This window comes from Vicugna pacos, chromosome X, assembly GCF_048564905.1.
Source record: "Vicugna pacos chromosome X, VicPac4, whole genome shotgun sequence".
Classification (NCBI taxonomy): Eukaryota; Metazoa; Chordata; class Mammalia; order Artiodactyla; family Camelidae; genus Vicugna; species Vicugna pacos.
Window position 1 is genome coordinate 87,302,457 of NC_133023.1, and position 17,325 is coordinate 87,319,781.

General features: G+C 36.7%; 1 protein-coding gene across 1 annotated transcript in view; it reads right to left on the bottom strand.

The window, feature by feature from the left end:
• TENM1 (teneurin transmembrane protein 1) overlaps window positions 1-17,325 on the bottom strand; it is a 706,272-nt gene that overhangs the window by 586,216 nt on the left and 102,731 nt on the right. Inside the window, exon 3 of the mRNA XM_072956695.1 lies at window positions 6,643-6,672. The gene's annotated coding sequence lies outside the window, so the exon portion shown is untranslated. The remainder of the gene's footprint in view (window positions 1-6,642; window positions 6,673-17,325) is intronic.

The window sequence follows — 17,325 nt, forward strand, 5'->3', positions numbered from 1 at the left end:
TCTAGGAAGCATCCAGTACCAGTAGTCAGCATAGACAAACCCTTGAATATGTCTTGACAGACTGACTTCACTTTCCTTTTGAACATGCTGACTAACTGACAGAAGAGGGAAATGGGTAGATGTAAGTGTTTCATACTCAGCAAAGCATTTTGCAAAGTCTTTCATGATATACTACTGGATGAGTTTAAACAATATATGAAACAAATGATGGAACCAATTAAGTTAACACATAAGTGAATGAACAACCATACTAAGGTTTAATTTGCTTAATTTGTCTCTAGTGATCTCCTTTCCTTCATCCTATTTAACATTTTTGTAATCCATGCCATAGGTGAGAAAGTAGTTTTTAGACACACAGAACTAGTCATAATAGCTAACATGTTGAATGATACAATCATAATGCCCCAAATTCATGCCAGGATGAAACTATGAGCCAAGTACATCATGTTATAATTTCATAGACAGATATATAAAATCCTGCTTTGCATTAAAAAAATCTATGCTACATAAGTACACCGTGGGAGAAACTGGCTTTAAAATGCTGTGTGTATAGAGACTAAGAGAGTTCAGTTGACTGTAAGCACGAGTTGGCAGGATGATATGGCTGATGTAGCATAGGCTCTGTGAATGGAAATGTAGACTCTGGGAAGAAAAAGATGATATTCTTGATCCAATGTGGGCTGCCCAAACTATACCTGGAGTGTTATACTCAACCATAGGTTCTTCATCTTAAAAGGCCATGGAACAAATAGAGCATGTTCTGAAGAGAGCATCTAGGATAGCTGAACAGCATGAAGATATGTGTTTAATGGCGACTTGTCAAGAAAGTTGTGGAAAGGATTCAAACAACAGGAATAGATGACTTACATACGAATAAGGATTTTTCCAAGCCTAAGTCTAGGCTTTATAAAGGAGGGCAAACTGATGAGAAGCTGGGAACTGAGGAACACAGGATTGCTACAGGATTAAGGGTATCCCATGGATAAATTTCTATCTGGGTCAGCGTTTTTCTGAAACTCTGATGGTCTAGGACTACCTTCCCCAGTTCCATCAACTACTGGCTTCTAACCCAGAGTCCCTCCCTCCAATAAGCCTGATTCTGAGCCTAGCTACTTAAGCTAATGAAGAGAAGCAGAAAGTTAGTGGCAATTTTTAACGTCCTTCATTATTGTTCTCTTCAAGTTAACAATCCCCAAAGACTTGACTGCATAGGGAACATCTTGCTGTATCGGAAAGACCACTGACTGGGAGAACACCAAAGTTATACAAGACCTGCATTAGTCCATTTTCTCTGGTTCTCAATTTTGTCATCTGAGAAAGGAGGCAGTCAGATTAGTCTCAAAGGCCATTTTCAGATTGAAAATGTAATTACATCACTATTATGTTAATTTTTAAAGAATATTTTGATTTTTTCAAAGGCAATAACAAAGCATGAAAATAAGCCATCATGTGACTTAGTGAATTAAACCGAATCAAATATTGCTATGCTATATATTCAAGCTCAGAGAGTGCTAAGAACTTTAAGTTCAGTGATTCAGGCAAATACAGTTTTATTTCCAGGTCTAATTGCTTTAAAGAGTCTCTTGTTTGGCATTTGGTTGGTTGGTTTAAACTTAGGCCCATTTTTTACAACATTAGTTCAATTTGGTAGAAATTCACACTACCCTGTTTTAAAGAGCTGCCTCTCAGCATAGCAAGTGCCAGGACAAGCAAAAAAAGAACTTACAGCCAAAATTCAATGCTTCGGAGAGAAGGTCAGAAGCCCTAAAAGACCACAGAAGAGGACTGAGCTCAGGATCCCCTGCTATGAATTTCCCCAACCAGGGTTTCTTCAAATTAGAACAGCTCCTTCTAGTTATTGATTCAACTTACATATTAGAACCTAAATATGTCATTTATTTTAAGGCAGAAATATCTCTCATAAGGCAAAGGTAAAAGGCCCAAACATATAGTATTTATACATGTAGGATTTAAGGGCATAAATGCTTCATTTTCAGTGACTTTCAAGTGTAATTTTTCTCAGAAATAGAAATGGCAACTCAGAGAATCAATGTTCATTTCTCACCATAACAGTATGTTGGTTTGCAGAGATGCACACCAAATATTAACAGCTTGTTCTTGCCTCCATATCCTCAAAGAAAGGGTTAATTTTCCTTAGAATCCTATTCAAAGGGTCTGGGGAAAAATCCAACCTCATAAAAATCCAGTGACATGAGTAACTTCCCAAACTTTTTAGACCATTTATTCCCAAAATAACATTGTTGTTCAAATAACTTCAGTTTATTATGTTAGAGCCTTCCGGGTAAGGAACATTTTGCCAGAGCCTCTAGGGTAAAGAATTTGAAATGCTATTTGTTGACAAGGAGGGGAAAATATATAGTTTATCTAATGAAAGGTTTTCCTATTGTTCCCCTCTATTTGGAAAAGCATTCATCTATGCTCATCACTTCTTGGGTTCTAGCTGATCTATTGTATCACTTATCTGGGCTTTCAGTAACTCAAGTTCAGTGATCAAAAGGAATCATTATTCAAAGACTATTGGTGAGGCAGGCAAGCTTCTGTCATGTCTGATCTATGTGGCAGATGACAGCTTTCTTAATGCAGCTAAAGTCTGAAATGGCTTCTCTAGGTGGTTGTTTATTGTTTTTGTTTTGTTTTGTTGTTTGTTTCAGAAGGAGGTTATTTTTGTTTTCAAACTTTTACCTAAATAAACTGATTTCAGGCTCCCATTCAACTGTTACTTTTCCTCTTTATCCTTCCTCTTCTTTTTTGAGAGAATAAAAGTTGGCTTTGAAATATCTTGTGATTTTCTATAAATTCCAGTGAAAAGTTGATTCAGAACTGACCTGCAATACTTTGGAAGATGTATGTTCAAAGGAAGAGTAAGAACTACCATTTTAGTACCACACACAACAATGCACATAACTTCAAGTAAAGCACTCTCCGGATTTGCACTATTGAGCAAAGAAAAACAAGCTAGTAATAAGCTACTGGCTTGGAAATAATCACAACTGCTATATGATTCAGTGAGAATTAGAAACTGTCCTGGGAGAAGCAAGCAAGAGTGAAAAGAAGTGGTGACAGTGGTGTAACAATGTTTTGGATTTTCACCTAGGATGAATGGTGCTATTAGTTGCAATGGTACCTCTCTCCCCAACCCAACCCCAATCACTCCTGCTAAGTGTTCTGGTCCATGACAGATATGGAAAAGATCCAGAAAAACTTAATTAATGGAGTGGGGAACAAACAAAAGGTACTAAGCTTCTTCAACCTGGAAAGACAAAGGCTGAGAAGAAAAGCATATGATGGAAGTCTAACAAAAGAAGTTCTGGATTGGATGAATCACATTTCGGAAAGGTAAAATTAGGTAACATCCCATGAAATTGCTGAATGAAGCTTATGAACAATGAAATGAAATACTACTTTATATATCATTTATACATTAATTTTTTCAAATATGTTAAATCTAGAGGAAAGAAATATGAACAAGACATGGTATTTAACCTCAAGAGTTCACATTATAGCTGAGCAAATACCTAAAACCTAAATGTGATAAAATGTTCTAAGTGATTTAAAAGAGGTTTGGCTATAAGAATAAGAACATATTAGAGATTAGTTTTATGATGGAAGGAGATGGGAATGAAGAGAAGCGTACAAGATTTGACAAGAGAGGACATCTAACCTGGACCTTGAACAATTACTTGAAAGTTCACTGGTCTCAGAAGGAAAAGAAGGCTATTCTAGAAGAGCAGGCATGAATGAAGACAAAATAAATAACTTCTCAATAAAACAGAGAAAGGTAAAGGGAGGTTGGAATAAAACCAGCATAGGAGAAATTAGGGGAATTAAGGCCAAAGGTAGGCAAATCCTTAAATGCCATGCAAGGAACTTGGTACAACATCTGGTGAGCAGCAGAGAGCCAACAGCAGTTTTTAAGCAGTGGAGTGTTCTTGGTGTTAGCTCCACCTTCTGGAGAACAAGTCTACTTGTTAAGATTCTGGGGGGCAAAAATTTGATCCAAAAACAGGACATGCTTAACTGTTTTTCAAATATCTGAGAGGCTGTGGTATGAAAGGGAATTAGATGTGTTCTGTATTTGAGATCAGTATGATGAAGTGCTAACAAGGGCTGTCATGGGTGGAATGGTCTGCGTCAGAAGTTCTCCATATGATTGATCTCAGTCATTCCATGGAATGCTGTAGAAGGGATTCAAATATTATATGGTTACATATAAAGGGATGTACTGGACTAGACAACTTTTCAGATCCTTTCCAAGTGAGATTCTACTCACTCTTCCACAGGAGAGCTCTTCAAATAGAAGATAGATGTATCTCCTGCTCTTTTTTCTTCACCTCAAGTATTTTACCTTCTTTTATCCATTTGCATAATACATCTCAAGCTTACACAATCTCATATGTCAATTATACCTCAACAAAGCTGAGTAAAAAACAGTTAACTCAGGGTGCTTTACCTTTACCTTTCTGGTTGATCTCTTCTGGATACCATCATCTAGTCAGCCCATGTTCCTAACCAAATCAGCACTGAAAGCTGACCATTCTACTTCCCTCAAAACCAACCAGATTCCCATGTTCCTAATTAGGATTTTATGTACAGTAAAACCTTAATTAACTGAAGCCCAATTAATGAAACATTTTATTTCATGTTCTACACTCAATTTTTATGAGAAAAAGAAAGATGGTAACTAAGCAAACAGACATCTTCAATTTACTTTAAGAAAAACAAACTCATCTCCCAAGAAATGGTCTGGTCCAATATACATTATCACAATCTCTTACTTTTCCTGTACAATAAGGACTGATTTCAGAATCATGAGCTTGAAAAAATATTCCAAATACTAAAGTAAAACTCAATTATGTTCACTAAACTGTACTTATTAAGGTGGTAAATGGACTACAGTTTTATAAAATGTTTTAACCACAAAGACCAAAATAAAAGATAGCTGTACTACTTTTTTAAAAGCCTCAATTAAGATCCCGTTCCCTAAGTATCTAGTTAATAAGACTTCTCTACTACAGAACCATGTCCTTCACTATTATATGTGAAGGGAAAGGGAATATTTCTTTTTCACTTCTACACCTACCACTGATGTAACACGTAGGTGTTCAAAAAATATTTGTTTAGTGAATTCATAATACATTAAGTATTAGTATTGTTATTATTAGCCTGCCTCAGCAGCCACGTTGTCTCTTTTCATCTTCAGAAAGTTGCCAGCTCTGAGGTCATATATTGCTTTCAGGTCATACAAATAAGTACATAATTACAAATACGATAAACATGTTATTATATGCATTCATCATATTAGATTATAAGATATTAAAACCAAAAAGGATCTTGAAGGTCATCTAATTTGACCATAAAATTTTACAGAGGTGAAAACTAAGGTGCAGAGAACTTAAATGACTTGTTAAAGGTCGTACAGCTTGTTAGCGACAGAGGTAGGACTAAAACACTAGTTTTTCTTTCCCTTGGTCCTATGAGTTTTCTTCTACAACAAACTGGCTCTGCATTTTTTTTCAAGTCAACCATGAAACAGGTATACATTTTTTTGTGTGTTGAAACAAGAAGTTGCTCAGAAATGTCATTCCATTTCGACACTAGAGTGCTCAGGCACAAAGAAAGCTGGGTTTTCTCTCCTTTATGAGAATAGCATCTTGTATATTTATTTTATATCCTTGCTGCTCTAAAATCAATCTGATGTTGTTTTAAGAGACAATAAAAGCCGGAATAACATGGCATAGATTTATCTATCAGTGGCAGCAATGCAGGAATTGCCATCTACTATTATATGTCAGTAATTTCTAAGAGTACCTGTTGGACACCGAGACATAAAGAGTTGCTCTGTATTATCAATTTAGTAGCTTCTTTGTTTTTAAGAAATTGTTATTCTTGGTAAATGAGTTGCCCACACAGGGACTGTCATGAAGAAAGGTCTGGGGCTGCAGTATTCAAAGTCTGAGGGGCTATAATGAACGAAAAATGTTTGAAGTCTAAGGAAGAAATTGCAAGGCAACACTGGTAAGTCTTCCAGTTCTAGTGGAATCTCCAAGCCACGTTGGTTTTATACCTCATTTTGTTTTGACCATTATGAATGTTATGCTCATAATGTTAGGTAAAGTCTTTTTATGATAAAGGGGGAGGTTTTAGGATCCTTGCCTTATGATCACATTGAGAGATTATCTCTGGAAAGAAGCTTCAAAGACTATATATATAGTCCGGAATAACATTCTAAAATCTAACCTGGACAATAAAAAAAAAATACTCAGAGCAAACAATCCTCAATTCATGAGTTGCTAATCTATAAGTGTATCAAATATTTCAGATCACACCCTGTGCATCACATTGAGGTATAAAGCAGAAGGCAGGAAAATTGAGTATGCTGTATATTGTCAATTCTCTAAGCACTCAATAATCTTTGTGGATAGAGGGAAATGTTAACAGAAAGAAAACTGGTAACTTATGAAAATATTAAGAAAAGCAATAATGATGAAAATAATCCCATTTTTTCAGTTTGTGAACTGTACTATCTATCCTCTTTGGGAAAATGGGATACATTGATGAAGAAGAGATTAAAAGCATTCTAAAACTTAATGGATAATCAACTTAAAAATATCACATACTTACTTTGCTGTTATAGCCAATCATAAAGTGTACCTGAAAAAATAAAAATGCAATTTCAATTTCCTTGATCTTTTATGTTTATATTATCAAAAATGATAGTATAGTTTTTAAATTTATACATCAGAAAGGCCATTTGAGGAAAAATGGGCTTTCACAATTCTAATCCTTTATAGGCACTTTTTCTTGACTTTTATAATGGTGATTAAAATTCAAGAGGGGAGTTGCCCGCAATATTTTTCATTTCTGTATCTGTTGATTGTCAACACTGGTTTTTCTGAGTCATTGTAGGTATGTGGGTAAGAAAATGAGTACTCATCAGTTTCAAAATAAATCACAGTATGGATAGTAGGCAGGAAGGACTAATGGCTGCTAAGGTTTCTGTTCAGTTTATCACTTCAAGGTCTACTTAGCGCATTTTTACTTCATTAATCAATGGTCAAATACTTAATAAGTTCCTTCCAAGTCAAAGAACATCACTCACCAGACCCCATCATTACAGAGCTGAGTTCCAGCAGATTATTGCCACAACAGATTACTGAAATGCTTGACAAACTAGCTTATAATGTTTCATTCTTACTCTGTCACGTAAAATTTAGCAGAATTAGGATTGACATCAAAGGCATTTCTGAAAAGGTCACGATCTTATCACATCGCTTAGATTAAGCACTATAAAGATTTGCTCCAAGTTGGGTGGAAAATCTTTAAAATTCTAGACAACTTCAAGAAGACATGTGGAGATTTCTCCCCCAGCGACCTCACTGAATTTGTTGGAAAGCTGGAGGCCATAATGTTGACAGAGAGGCTTACATAAATAATTCATAGGCCTGGGAGGTAGCATAGTCAGTGCTTCCGTGATTCCAGAGCAGCCAGAAAAAAGACAGGCAGCTGGATCACCACTTTTGTTTTCACTTACATGTCTCTACAACACTATTCTTACCTTACTTGCTCCCAAGCTAGTCTCTCTAGGCCTGGCTCCTCAGGCTGGCCCTTCTAGCCTACTTGCTCAGACACAAAACTGATCTAATTACATGATAAGTTACTGCCTAGGTACCTGTCACACCACACCCCACCCACCCCACCCAACCCATATCACATGGATCACCTAAGCTCTTTTTCACTCTTCTTCTAAATGGTTTGGATCAGCACCAGCCAGATGACAAACTATCTCTATCACCTGGGGCCTCTATCACTCGAAGTCTTCATCTCCAGCTACTCATCAATGACATGTATCAGCCGCGCACTGTCCTACTTTTTTCAGTCTGATTGTGACAGTTCCTTATCTACCAACAGCCCCTGGTGCAGATCCCATACTTTATTCTTCCTTCTTTATCCTTCCTCTTCCCTCCCCCATGATCTAGCCAAAATCTACCTATCACTCATCATCAAAGGTCCCTTCCTTCAGAAGGCTTTCCCTGATTGCTTCAACAATGATAAAAACTACTATTTATTAAGTATATATTACTTGACACTTTGAATCCATTATAAAAGTACTGATATAATTTACACACCATAAAATGCATCCATTTAGAATGTACAATTCAGTGACTTTTTAGTTAACTTACTGAATTGTGCAACCATCACCACAAAAACCAATTTTACAATACTTCTATCACCCACTAAAATATCCTTTGTGCCCATTCAGTCACTCCCTGTTCCCACCCCCAGCCCCCAGCAACCACCAATCTATTATCTGTCTCTATAGATCTGCCTTTTCAGAACCTTATCTATGAGGGTAATCATATGATATGTGGTCTTTTGCATCTAGCTTCTTTCACTTAGCATAACATTTTTGAGATTTATCCATGTTGTAGCATATATCAGGATTTCATTCCTTTTCCTGGCTGAAAAAGATTCCATTATATGGATATTCAACATTTGACTCATCCATTTGCCAGTTGACATACATTTGGATTGTGCCTGCTTTTTGGCTATTAGTAATAAAACTGTTACAAACTTTTAAATATGTTTTGGGGGGCATATGTTTTTATTATTCTTGTGTATATACTTAGGATTATAATTGTTGGGTCATATGGTAAATTTTTTCTATTTGGTAAATGTATGTGTAGCTTTTATCCAAAAAGTTACATATACATATATATATTTCACCTTATAATTCACCCATTTAAAATACACAATTCAGTGGATTTTAATATACTCACAGAGTCATGCAACCATCACCACAATCAATTTCTGGATATTTTCACTACTCCCAAAAGAAGCCCCATACCACTGCATCCATCTTCACAGGATACCTACAAGTTAGGTATCACATCCCTAATTTTACAGATAAAGAAGCAAAGGCTTGGCAAAGCTACACACCTCAGAAGTATCAGAGCCTGCATTTGAACACAACTTGTAGGACTCCACAGCTCACAGTATTTCCACATCATCATATGGTCAATAATCTTACTCTTTGAGATCACTCTAGGATACTCATTTGATTTCCTGTTTACATCTCTCCTTTAGTACTTAATCAACTTCCTTATCCATGTCTTACACTTCAAAAATAATGCGTTGTATCTACAACCAAACCATAAGTTTATGCAAAGTAAGAAAGTATGTACGGTAGCCACCCTCCCTTCCCTTCAGGGGATATGTTCCAGAAGCCCCGGTGGGTGCCTGAAAACTGCAGATAATACTGAATTCTATATATACTACATATTTCCTACACATACGTACCTATGATAAAGTTTAATCTATAAATTAGGCATAAGAGATGAACAACAACAATCATAATATAGAACAATTATAACAATATACTGCAACAAAAGCTATTTGTGAATGTGGCCTCTCTCTCAAAATATCTTATTGTACAGATTTAATGCCTTTTCCATCCTAACTAAGCACTCATCAAACACTGTGCCATAACTTGTGCAGACTGAGGTGCAACAGCAAAACTAGCAGGAATTTCTTCTACCTTCATCTTTTCACTTCATGGAAACACTTTACACCTTCTCTTTGGCACTTCAGAACGGTCACCATCACTCCTCTTGAGCTTGGAGGCCATTATTAAGTAAAGTAAAGGTGACTTGAACACAAGCACTGAGATATCGCTGATCTGAGTCGGCTGCGCAGCTACTGACGGGCAGATACGCCTGCGACGGAGGTGTGATTCTCGCGATGCAGCACGCAGGACCTCGCGAGATCTCAGCACGCTGCTCGGAGTGGCACGGAATTTAAAACGTGCATTGTTTATTTCTGGAATTTTTCACTTAATATTTTAGGACCACGATTGACTGCAGATAACTGAAACCGTGGGTAAACAGGGTGACCACTTACTATATTTCCTTTGACTTCTTCTCAGTTCCAAAAAGTACTGTAAAAAGCACACTATTTTTTTTTTTACTTAATTAAAGTTATTCCTGAATAGTAACCTAAATCGTTACTTGTATTAAGGTCAATTTTCAGTCTTTTCCTTTAGTGTCAATATAACATCAGCAGCTGAAGCTCCGTCATATTTTAGTCACCTTGCCCCATGACAACCTACCTTTATTCAGAATTGCTCCAGCAACATGTAATCTTTTAGATCCTTATGTTTTACCTGAACTTGGACTTGTCCTCTAGGTGTTAAAATAAATTATGTTAGACCTTCTCTTCCCAAATTGATAGAAAGCTTCTCATGGGCAAATACCAATGTCTTATTGTTTCAGATCCCCTGTGTTAACCAGCATAGTGATTAATAAACAGCATGTTTCTAATAAATGCTTCTTCCAGTGTTTGAATACCATCATGTCTCATGATGATGGGTTTTTTCCTCTGGAGGTGTGGAGCCTGGCATTTTTCTACACGCTGAGGCTGCTACTATTTCGCTGTGTGCCTTTGGGAAAATTGCTACCTGGCCCTGGGCCCCTGTTTTGCCATCTGTAGCACGGGCATTGTTTGAATGAGGGAAATCATTCCCATTCCTGAATTGTCCTTTCAACATACTTACTAGAAGTTTCCGTTTATACATTCAGTATTTTCAGTATTCAGTCATTTTGCCTTGATATTAATGATGTGCTTACTAAAATCTTGTACCACCTTCCTACACTCATTTTTTATTAACTTGGGCAAGTTTTCACTTCTTTGTGGTAAATAAGCGTGTAATACCTTTTACTCAATTTGAGATAGTTTTATATCTTTGTCATACTTTAAAATTGCAAAAATATTTTCTCACATCTAGAACTCTTTCCTTCAAAGGAAAATCTGCTTTCCTGGATTCCATTCTTAGGACACATCCTATGACGACTCTTCTACTTCATTACATTTGTGCTTGCATTTTCCTATTCTGTTAGTTTTTTTCTTCAGAAAAAAAGTGAGACAGAAATATGACTCAGGGATATTAAATGCTGTCATATTTCAAAAGAAATGGAGCATTTTTCATTAACTGATGAGCATAAAATTTGATAAGGAATAAAATAATTGGAAGAAACTGGAAGTTTTCCATAATTTTCATCCAGAGAAACCATTTAAACAGACTATTTCATTTTCAAACAGCATCTTACCTTATATATCGTCATGAAAGTATCTACCTAAACTAGCATGTTCATTTCAAAACGTTATTAGATAACACTTATACAGTTAATAATAGATCTTGTTGCCATGGAACCTTAACTGAATTTTCTAGCTCTGAGAGTTGATTTTTCAGCAATTAAGCCCTTAGCTCTAATGTTTCATTAACAGATTTTTTATATGAATGTAATTATTTGGATGAGGATATTGAAAACATTTCCTAGTTTGCAAATGATACTTAAATTGGAAGAAAAGTAAATGATGAAGGAACTGTAATCAAAACCTTAAAGACATATTATTCAGGTGACTGAATCAGTATAAGGCAAAGTATATTCTCATATTAAGGCTATCTGGGAATAAAACAGTGTATTCACGGATCTTCCCACTCTCTAGTCTATTACCATCTCTACAACTACCCTTGACCAACTTGCCCACTCAACACACACTCCATAAGAATAGTAAGAAATAGAAGTAATCAGGAGAGAAGGGGTAAACCCTTGAAATTATTGGCCCCAGGCAGAGTAGAACCAGGAGATTATTAATGGTTTAATAATCTGCCAGCGTCAAGACTGTAAGTCAACCGAACTAACCCTGTTTATATCCAAGATGTTCATTATAGTATAACTGGACTTGAATCAGCAGTATTGATCATTCTCTTTCTGTTCTGGACCACTACTTCAGAGTAGTACATACTACTTAAAATGTGATAGCTAGCCCAAGTGTTGAAACAGATGGAGAAATACAATGTTTTCACATTTGGATTATTCTCACTGAATGGAAAATCAGAAATGCATTATCATAACTTATACCTATGAAGAAAAAGAGGACAGATCCTGGGGCATGATAACAGAGGATGTGCAATCTTGGGTTGGCAGTAACTGTGGGATTTGGAGGAAATGATCAACTCACGTAGTTCTGGAGGCAGGAGCAGCAGCCTGGCAGGGAAATGGCAGAGGATGAAGTCTTTTACAAAGAAGCTTTAGATTTAGATTTAGAGTCTTTCTGTACAAACATGGATTCTGAGTTCCAAGTTGTCACGTGGTTAGTGAGAAGCAGAACTGTTATGTGAACTCAATTCAGCTGTTTTAACCAAGAATCACATCTCAAATTTTTTAAAAAGGGATGAGGCAGTGAAGTGTTTGCAATTAGTGAGTAATAATCAGTTTAAATCCTTTTTGAGTGACCTGCAACTTGTTAGTAAACGTCTATGAGTTTCAGTGTTCTAATTTACATAATTACTGTGAAGGATAAAAGAGACGACACAATGTCTCACACAGTAAAATAGGTACTTGATAAATAGGTTTATTATATTATTAGTGAAAAAATATGTGTTTTCCATTTACCCCACCTCATTACTTGCTTATTGATGGCACTGTTTCCTAATTGCAGTTTCCATTTTTTCATTTATAATTAACTTCATGGTAGTTGCATCTGCAAACCAAATCTATAGTGATGACGGCAAACATACAGAAATAATAATGTACTGAAGGACATATATAGAAAATAAAAGATATTGCCCCCATAATTAAAATGCATTTGTAGTCTGGCTGGGGAGATAAAACATGCGCACTGGCACTGACATGAAATGGTTTACCATTTAACAGCATTAATAAAATTATCCAAAATATTTTGAATGCTTAGTAAGTGTTCACAACCACACTGGTCATAGTTTTGGCTGGTTTTAAGTATTAACTCATTTATTACTCACAACAACTCATAAATTAAGGACTATTATTATTCCCATTTCACAGATGAAGAAACTGACACCAGGACCTTGAGTTAGTCCTCCAAGGTTACACAGGTAATAAATAAGTGGCAGTGACAGGATTCAAATCTGTCTCTAAAGGCCATGCTTTTAAACACTTCACTAGACTGTCTCTGGTATCAATCAATCAATCAAGTACAGAAAAAATTCCAAAAGGGCTGTGGATTGAAAACTAGATGATTTCAAGTAACAAAGACGACACAGTATCCAAAGATAATAAACGCCTCTAAAGCAATGGAATAAAACTCAGTGGTTCATTCATTAAAAGGGTGAATCATGTTGAAAAGGCCAACACACCAGAAACACTGTCAAGCAACATATCTGAGGATATTCAGTAGCATCTGGATATACTGTCTATTTCAATCTCCATTTATCAGAGCCCTTTCTTGAAGAAGGACTGTTTTTGCAATAAAATATGCTGGTCATATTGGAACAACATATTTGAAGGCCACACATTTTTATCTCAATAATCATAATGAAAATCTTTCTGTATGTTATAAGTATTTCTGATAAACAATATGCAATTTATATTGAATGATTTTTCATCTTGCCCGAACTTCATTTCTAATGGTTGCTTGTGTTCTGTCACAAACATTTCTCAGATAAACTTCTCTTAGTTGTGGGAACACTTTCTTGACTACATTATTTCTCCATTGTCCCATCCATTCAAACAGGCTACAATAAAATCCCATTATGTGATTTTTTCATGGGACTGAGAAAAGAAAACATCATAAAGAGGAAAATGATAAAAGTAAGATACATTGCTCCACGGAGACTTTCCTCAGCAGCTCTCTTTGTAGTAGACAGCTGTGCACTCACATCTGTTTCAGGACAACATGGAGGCAGTAAGGGAACACGCGCAGCATTCCTGTCTTTGTAACTCCGGTTACACACCCCCAAATGCTGTCTTTACACTGGGTATAATGTAAGAGAACCACTTGAGGCTGAGATGAGAAGCAAGAGGAATCATGGCCAGTGTGCCTCACTTATTTGAGACTCAGATCCCTGACTGCCCCAGCTTTGTGCTTTCTAGTGTTCTCCAGAAAGATCTGTAGCTCAACGCTACTCAAAATTTCGTTCATGGAAAGCAGTGCCAGCATCAGCAGCACCTGAAGCTTGTTAGAAATGCAGACTCCCAAGCCCCATTGCAGACCTACTGAATCAGGATCTGCAGTGTAACAAGACCCCAAGGTGACTCCTAAGCATATTCAAGTTTAAGAAGCACTGCTCTAGAGATAAGATGCCCAGGTGAAGCAGTAAAAAATAAAATTAAATTTAAAAAAGGAGCCTTTAAACCATGAAAGACATGGAAGAAATTTAAAAGACATATTACTAAATGAAAGAAGCCAGTCTGAAAAGGCTACAAACTGTATGATTCCAACCAAATGTCATTCTGGAAAACCATGGACTTTGGTTGATAGTAATGTGTCCATGTTGGTTCATCAATTGTACCAAATATGCCACACTGATGAGTGATGTTGAGGGAGGGGAGTATATATGTGTGGGTGGGGAGGGCTATGTGGGAACTCTCTGTATTTTCTGCTCAGTTCTGCTGTGAACCTGAAACTGCTCTAAAAAAAATAAAGTCTTAAAAAATTGAAGTGGAAAAAAATAAAAATAAAAACAAACCCACACACACAAGAAAGATAGATGCCCAGTTGAAGAAAATATTTTTCCTCTCTGACACAGCAGAGAGGGAACATATGAAAAAATCTTGACCAATGAAAATTGAAAGGATAAAATTAAGAAAAAAAATTTTTAAAAAGTACAAAACCAGACATATTTACCAAGCATCAACATCGCTTACCTATGAGCCTCATTAACCTCATTTCTTTTCTCAGTTTGTTGGGAGGAAATATCAGCCTGACGGAGAGCAATACTATCTCAGTTATAGAAGGTTCTCAAACTTTATCATCAGAATCGGTATTATTACAAGATAACATTCATTCAGTGTTTTTACTATATACCAGGCAACTTGTTAGATGCTTTCCACTTTAATCCTCACATTACTTTGGAACCTCAGCTCATAACCACTTACTGCCTTTCTAATCTTTTCTCTCTACGTGTGACTCTAGTCTGTTTTCCTGGCACAATGTGAATGCACTTCCATTCTCTACCTATAGTGAGTGAGAAAGAGACTTTCCTAGTAGGCTCAAAAATTTCCAACCAAGGCGTCCACTCTGCCTGTATGCTCTCCAGAGATATCTAGCCTCACTCCTGGAGGTGTCCCTGGCTCTGATCCCCTCTAGCTTCCCCACCCCCGACACATATCCTGAATACTCATTTTCTGTCTTCCAGTTTAACCGGAGCATACTGACTCAACAATTGCTATGTTTGTTTTCTTCTATCTTTCTGGGTGACACTTTTGTCCTGATCTTTTTATCAGCCATGTAGTTTTTCATCTGAAAACTGCGTATGTGCATTTTCCTCTTTCATAAACATTCGGTTTGAACAAATGCATCTACTTCTTGGTCTATTTACAAAGCATACGTGATTATCATATTCCAATTCCAATGAGTGCTTAATCCTCCCTTCTAGTCCCATGTTTATTCCTGAATTCCTGGGGTCTAGATTCTATTATGTTACCCTCATCAGTCAAGTCTACTTAACATCACATCTAGTGGCCCCCACTTTTGAGGTTGAACATGTCCTACCTGGGCTTTTATACCCTAGTCATGACTATGAAAAAATTTGCCAGTCTGAAATCCTGACAGGACTTCCTATAATAAAGAAATGTATGCGTGTATAATCTGTGATATTAACAAACTTTTTGAAAGCCCCTCAGAATCTTTGTATTTTAAAAGATTCCAGAACAAAGGCAACTATATACTTCCAACTTTTAAGGACAGCTCAAATTTCAGAGAATTTTATCATTTCCAATAATGGTAATTCATTAAAGAACATATCATGTATATATCTCTTGAAATTGTCACCATGAATACACACATATTAAAAAAAAAATCTTTGGTCGAACCATGTGTCCCAGTTTAAGGCTCAGAAAATAGATCACTCTGGTCATGGTCCTTTTGCTTGGTTAGCCTAGATTCTGGATCCCCACAGACTTCAGAAATAGCTCCCTGGAGTAGCCTCTGCCTTGTGATCTTGTCACTAATTTTCACCAGGAGGTTGGGAGTGAAGGAGTGGACTCTCAAGCCCATCAGTAAGACCATAAAAGTCTTCCTCTCTTCCAGTATGTTCCCAGCTATTTTAGTTGGGTGTGAAAATAACAGAAAGGACAGGAGGGTTGTAGCTCAAAAAGTTGGACAGTATCTTTTCACACCCTTCCATCTCCCTTTGTCTTACCCTTCCCTTTTCTTGCCACATACTTATGTCCTCTTTACTCCAGATACACATGCACTAGATTCCTTCACACTACTGCCTGGCTACCAGGGGTTTGATTTGTCACACCTTAGCCAGCCAGCCAGCCAGCCATCTACAAATCTTTACTGAGTACTACTATCTGCTGGGAACTATGCTAGGTGCTGTGAAAAGAGAAATGGATGAAGCATAGTCTCTAAATGCCACTTGCTTAGAGCATTTCCTGAGAGCTACTTCTTTTCCTTATATCTTAAGTACTTAGACTGGCAACTCAGTTGATATCTTGTCCTTCTGGCAGCATTAGCTGTTAATGATAACAATAAAGTACCTCTTCCTAAAAGAAAACTCAGTATTTTCTTTAGAAATCATTGGTCTCATGCAGTCCCTAATACACAATAGTAGTAACCATAGCTACCATTTTAATTGCCTACTATATCTCAGGCAATGAACTAAGTTTTTTATATACATTTTTTCTCCTAATCCATAACAAACTAAAGCTAAGAGAGTTTAAAGCCCAGTAACTAGCTAGTAGCAAAGGTGATGTCTGTCTGACCCCAAATCCCATGATCATCAGTCTATTTCATGATGGATTAAGTGTCTTAATCCAAAGCATAGTCATTTTCAATGGCAGAGGGTTGTTTGAGGGACCTACATGACACTGCCCCAATCATACTAGAAAGACAGCATAGGAACAATTAGAAACATGGGTGAACAACCAGGAGAGAGTAATGACCCAGCAGTAAACAGAGTTTTAGGAAAGAGAATGGTTAACACTTTGATGTGCCTACTTGAGAGCAGAAGCTGAGTTCTTTACTGGGACAGTCTGAGATCATTTCAGAGTTAGGTCATCTAAGCAGGTCACAAGTACAAGTGTAATTTGATACCCATAAAACAGCAAAAGAGCACAGTCCTGACCTAGGCTAAAAGATCCAACTGGAAACAAGTGAAAAGTGTCTGCATAGTTTTGAAAATTCTGTCGTTTCCTTGATTCAAATACTGATCTTTTATTTTAACTTGGTCAGGCTCAAGTATGAAATGTGCAGGATGAAAAAAAGTTACCTTCTCAAGTGACAACTCAAATTGTGTATACAACATGGTTGTAAATGCCTGCA